The 6,640-nt window shown below is 39.3% G+C and overlaps 1 pseudogene; it reads left to right on the top strand.

The window, feature by feature from the left end:
- The first annotated feature begins 1,912 nt into the window (after nucleotides 1-1,912).
- Nucleotides 1,913-3,128, top strand: LOC138742128 (phosphoserine aminotransferase pseudogene; annotated as a pseudogene).
- Nucleotides 3,129-6,640: the final 3,512 nt, after the last annotated feature.

Below are 6,640 nucleotides of genomic sequence, written 5' to 3' on the forward strand. Positions count from 1 at the left end.
AGCACTACATGATTTTGCGCTGTGGGGCTAATAAATAAGCTTAATCTTCAGGAAAGAAGATCAAGTATTCTATTGATAACTATGGGTCAAAGGAAGGCTGTTGAAACCAGAATTATTTCGGGCTTAGAGGTCACTGGACTGGACAGCAGTGATTTTTGGGATCACTGTCTGTGCACAAAGGAAACAATCTACTTCAAAACGGTGGTCTCATCTGAAGAATGTTCATCTTCTTGAAATTGGATCTGAGATAGAGTTGTTGGTTGGCTCAGATGCACCAAAGGCTCTGGATCCATTAGATGTAATATGGAATGGGGGAGACAAACTTTGCAATGTCAAAATGTGCTTGGTTGGACGATTAATGGACCATTATAAGGAAAAAAAATGCTAATGCTCAGGAGTGGTCAGTGACAGGTGTCAACAGGAAATCAGTTGTGAAACTTGATGAGCTGTGGGAACCAGCAGTTCAGGACTGACTTTCATGAGTGCCTCAGTGATGACCAAGAACCTTCAAGAGAAGACAAGAAGTTCTTGGATTTGATCTCAAAATCTGCCAAGCTAATTGATGGCCATTAATGCATTGGATTACCTTTAAAGGAAAGTCCGATGAAGGTGTTGGTTAATCTGATCTGGAAGTTAAATAACTAGAAGCATTATGAATCTTGTAACTGGATCTGTTCTTCCTCATCCTAATCACAAAATGGTGGATGTGGCTTCCTTAATCCCTGATCCGCAATCTATTCCATTTGCCGGTTTTGCATCTACTGTTCCCGCTGAAGGTGCTATTGTTGAAGTTTTACAATGCAGCCAGAAAGACATGGATGCTGCAGTACGAGCTGTAAAATAAGAGCTTGCTGTCCAGGAAGGTATAACTTTGGAATGGAAACAGAAGCATGAGGAAAGCCTTGCACAGAGTGCAGAGGTGAATAAAAAATGTTGATAAATATGCTAAAATCAGTTTTCAAATGTTGGAAGACAAAAAAAAATGAAGAGGCCAAGGCAGAGTTAGAGAAAGTAACAAAAATTTCTTAACGGAAATGAATTTGTTTTCTGAGTGGTTCATACTATTTGAGAAACAAGAAGAAGTTCAGGAATGGATGTGTTGGATTCAGGATCTTCATAAGCTGGAGGACTAAGGTTGACAGAAGCTTCAAACCCACAAACCTTGGAACTGCATCATTTTGCTGTTGCATGTAAGAACAGTTACAGAACTGTTGGTTACCTTTTACTACATAAATACCATGGTCAGAAAATGAGCAAACGCATGAAGAATTATCCAGATTCATTTCACATTGTTAACACCAATGGTGCAGATGTAATGAGGCTGTACCTTATTAATTCCCCTGTTTTAAGAGCAGAAAATTTACAAGTTAAAGAAGGAATGAGAGATGCTCTCAAGGATGTCTTCCTTATTCAGAATAAGGAATGCAGATTCCTTATTCAGAATATTCAGAGATTGCAGAAGGAAGAGGATATTCAGTTTCTTTTCAATGGAAGTACAATTGAGGACAGTGACAATATCATGGTTAAATAAATGCTTTCATTTACACAATCCCTAATCCAATTTTTCAAAGCAGAAATGGAAGCATACAGACACTACATTGTGATGCCCAAACTGGTCCAATTTGTGGACAGGTTCACGAACTGGTATGTGTGAATGAATCATAGAAGGTTAAAGGGTGAAAATGGTACTGAGAATTGTGAAAGAGCTTCAAAAACTTTCCTGTTTTATTCGACATGAGCCGGATGATGGCACCCTTTACACCATCTATCACTGAACTCGTACCAGAATGCAAGGCACTTAGTTGATCCATCCTCTGGAGAAAATAAGGATACACAAAACATTCATTAACTCACGCTTCCACAAGCAAGGAACTCTGTTATTGATAAATGTATTGAGGCAGCAGTCACCCAAATGCAGTCAGATATTGAGCTTGGAAGAAAGATCCGAGACAGAAAGACCCTTCTTGTTAAGTACTCTTTGAAAGAAGTTGTGGTAATTCACCAGGATTCAGAAGCACAGAAAGAGCTGTTCGATTACAGATGGCTTGAAATTAGTGTTCTGGAGACTTCATCAAAATTGTAAACACTGCGGAAAATGATCTGCCAGAACTACTAAAAATTCTTGAAAACTCTTTCTCCAGGGAGGTGGAACTGGACAGTTCAGTGCTGTACCTTTAAATCTTATTGGATTAAAAGAAGGGAGGAGTGCAGATTTTGTGGTTACTGGAGCCTGGACTGCGAATGCAGCCAAAGAAGCAGAGCAATATGGAAGAGTGAATATTGTGCACCCAAGCTTGATGCTGACAGAACTATTCCTAATCCAAGCAATTGGAATTTGAACCTGAATGCTTCTTATGTTTGCTATTGTGCCAAGGAGACTGTTCATGGTGTGGAACTCCCCTTTATCTCAGACATAGGAACATAGGAAGTAGGAACAGGAGTAGGCCAAAAATGGCCCATCGAGCCTGTTCCGCCATTCAATAAGATCATGGCTGATCTATGCCCGTTTGTGACATGTCCTCAAGTTTTCTTTCTCAACCAGTGGATTTAAACAAGTTTGGTTTGATTTTTTCTGGTGCTCAGAAAAATATTGGACATGCTGGGGTGACTGTGGTAATAATCAGAGAGGATCTTCTGGGATATGCAAGGAATGTCCAGTCATTTTTGATTATAAAGTGCAAAGGAGTTGCAATTCGATGTGCAACACTCCAGCAACCTACAGTATTTATATTATGGGATTGGTCTTGCAACAAATCAAAAATTCTGGGGGAGCTGAAGCAATGGGCCAGAACAGGGCTGTGAAATCAAAGCTGATTTATGAGGTAATTGATGGATCAAATAGATTCTATGTGTGTTTGGCTTCCTCAACCTGCAGAAGCACAATATGCATTGGGAATGCAAATAGAGACCATGTTCTTGAAACAGAGTTTCTTGACAAAGCCGCTAAAAAGAACATGATAACTTTAAAAGGCCACAGGTCTGTCGGTGGAATTTGAATTTCCTTATATAATGCTGTGGCAGTGAAAGAAACCCAAAAATTGGCTGACTTTATTTTTGTTGGTTTTTTTGGACTTTGCCTCTTGCCCACTACATGGACTACAGACCTTACTGGTCCAAAGTGGTGGTAAAGATCACTCTTTTCAAGGCGATGTGCTGGTAACCGCTAGCCTATGAAGAAAGAAGATCTACATAGTATCGGAATTTTCTGTATTTGATTGTTATTTATAATTGTGTAATTATTATTTGAGACATAATAATTAGGGGGTAAGTGTAAGAGCCAAAGGCTTGTTGTTTAACGTTGTCAGTTTGACTGTGGGTGTCGTTGGCCTCCTGGGGTCTGGAGGCTGTGCGCGTTTGGTATCTTCCAGTGTGCATGCACTATGGACTGGGGGGGTTGGTGCATGCATGGGCGTGGTGGGAGGTTGAAGCAGTTAGTTAGCCTATGTTGACTGTAATGATGGAATAGTCGGTGGGTGAGTGAGGCACTGATATTTTCTGTGGCCATTAAACGTTAGTCGTTAGATGTTACACGTTACGTTACCACGGATTCATGGTTGTTATCATCATTACCACGTTATAAGTCCTTTTGTGTTAATTAATAAACAATTTAAAATGCTTCTGGACTAAGAATTTATTTGAATGCTTCATGGACAAGAGCCTATTTAGCCTCTGAGTAGTTTTTTTTATGAATAGTAGTTGCTACAACAAAATTAATCATGTTGATAGTTAAGATGAGTTTCCAGCATTTTATTAATAGTCATATCAAATATATTCCCAGCGATAAAGAGCAGTTTCTTTGAAAATCCAAACGTTACCATACTATCTTGTAGTTTTTCGAGGTGGTTACCTGGAAAGTTGACAGAAGAAAGGCTGTGGATGTTGTCTACATGAACCCTTTGGCAGGGTTCCACATGGGAGATTAGTCAGGAAGGTTCGGATGCTTGGTATTCTTGGTGAAGTAGTGAACTGGATTCACTAATGGCTGGGCAATGGAAGGCTTCTTAGACTGGAGGCCTGTAACTAGTGTTGTGCCTCAGAGATTGGTGCTGGGACCATTGCTGTTTGTCATCTGTATCAATGATCTGGATGATAATGTGGTAAATTGGATCAGAAAGTTTGCAGATGACATTACAATTGGAGAAGTTTTGGACAGTGAAGGTTTTCAAAGTTCGCAGAGGAATCTGGACCATCTGAAAAAAATGGTAGATGGAATTTAATGCAGACAAGTGTGAGGTGTTTTATTTTGGAAAGGCAAACCAAGAAAGGACATAGAGAGTGAATGGAAGTGCACTAAGGAGTGTGGTAGAACAGAGGGATCTGGGAATACAGATTCTTAACTCCCTGAATGTGGTGTCACAGGTGGATATGGTTGTAAGGAGAACTTTTGGCATATTGGCCTTCATAAATCAAAGTATTGAAAATAGGAGTTGGGATATTATGGTAAAGTTGTATAAGACATTAGTGAGGCTAAATTTGGAGTATTGTGTGCAGTTTGGGTCACCTAACTACAGGAAGTATATCAATAAGGTAGAAAGAGTGCAGAGAAGATATACTAGGATGTTGCCTCGACTTTAGGAACTAAGTTATATGAAAAGGTTAAACAGGTTAGTTCTGTGTTCCCTGGAGTGTAGAAGAATGAGGGGAGATTTGATAGAACTATTTAAAATTATGAGGGGATGGACAGAGTAAATGTAGATAGGCTTTTTCCACTGAGAATAGGTGAAATATAAACCAAAAGACATGGGTTAAGAGTGAAAGGGGAAAATTTGGGGGGGAATTTATTCACATGGAGAGTGGTGGGAGTATGGAACAAGCTGCCAGCTGATGTAATGAATGTGGGCTCCATTTTAACATTTAAGATGAATATGGATAGTTACATGGATGGGAGAGGTATGGAGGGCTATGGATTGGGTGCAGGTCAGTGGGACTAGGCAAAAAAAAATGGTTCAGCACCCACTAAAAGGGCTAAAGGGGCCTGTTTCTGTGCTGTAGTGTTCCTTTGTTCTATGTCTTTATCTTAGAAAATGCTTGACAGCTTTTCATAAAACATTAGCAGGTTGAAGATGATAATATGTGATCTAAAAATATTCCATGTCAAGCATTAAATTCCTTCCTTGCACAGTTACAGTAGGCCATATCATTGTTCTAGCAATTTAAATAAAAGTCTGAACAGAAGTAAAGTTGTTTTCTGACTTGAAAGCTGACTGTGGCCTATTGATTAGAAGTAAGGGTGTGGCCTATTAATTAGAAGTAAGGCTGTGGCCTATTGATTAGAAGTAAGGGTGTGCGCAGACTCTGGAAAAGATGTTTCATCCAAAACTAAGGTTGAAACTGACCGACTGCTATCAATCCATATGATGGCACACTTGTCTCCGATTTCAGATTGTGGGTGCAAATTCATTCCCAAGTGAATCTTCTAGGAGAATACGTCCTTGTGTTACTGAGGGAGTGCTGGACCATGACTGATACCACATTCTAGCACTGAAGGCCAATGTCACTGGACATTGAAGATTTTTTTTCCTGAACACTTTTGTGTGGATTTTGGGCTGCTGATCATGAAAATCACCTTAAAATATTCTTATCACGTGCCATCTTTTAGATATGACCTATTTTTGATTTCCTGTTTTATTTTAAATTTACTTCAAGCATAAGTGCAACATGTCATTGAAAATTCATTTTCTGCATTTGCCCTTGGACTTCTTGGTGCAGTCAGTGATGAACATGGTGAAAGGTTTCACCAGGACATTGCGACCGTGGACAAGCGGTATCAAGGCAACTGGAATCCATCAATGCTGGCGGACTATTGTTGGACACTGATATAAGAGGCATCAGATGCTGAGTACAAATGGAAATCAGCGGCAAAATATTTTCAGGTCAGTTGAACTAATGCAATGTATCAGCGTCATTATGTGATAAAACATGCTAAATACATTAAAATTTAATTTAACGTTTCTCCAACTTCCTGCGTGATACAGCCAATCTGAAATTACCTTTGTGTTCAGCTTGAAGTTGTCTATTATAGTCCCCAATTTTTTTTTTCAAAAAAATTTGTTGTCCAATATAATCTAAATATAGACAATCTCTCAAGACTTTATGTCAGACACCAAGTGTATGCTTTCTCTGTACTCTGTAAAATAATTTTTAGCAGAAGTCACAAAAACAGATGATCTGCTTATTTCCTGATGGTGTTTGTGGGAGATCCAACTAGAGGTATAATTTCTCATATTATGTGACAGAGTATATAGATATGTTTTAGGGAGATAAATTGGGAAAGGTTTGTTAGCGTAGTTACATACAAACATTTTAAAACAGATCTTATTTAAAATACAGGGGCTCTTCTCCATGCTAAACATATCAGAGCCTCAGAGCTTTTCCAAGAGCTTTGAAGAGTTCTCAAGAGACCACTAATGGATTGTTGTTTACAAAAAGCAACAGATGAAAGAGTATGTCAGAGCTGCTTCTGTCTGGAAGAGAGCTTGCTGTTCTAAGAGGGTCAAGTGGTTTTGCAAACAGAGAGAATCAAACAGGCTTTCTCTGAGAGAGAGAGAGAGAGAGAGAGAGAGAGAGAGAGAGAGAGAGTTACAGTCAGAAGAAGCAACTGGGACTGGAACAGGACAAGCTGGCAAGCTTATGGAAAGCC

This window comes from Narcine bancroftii, chromosome 8, assembly GCF_036971445.1.
Source record: "Narcine bancroftii isolate sNarBan1 chromosome 8, sNarBan1.hap1, whole genome shotgun sequence".
NCBI classification, from domain to species: domain Eukaryota; kingdom Metazoa; phylum Chordata; class Chondrichthyes; order Torpediniformes; family Narcinidae; genus Narcine; species Narcine bancroftii.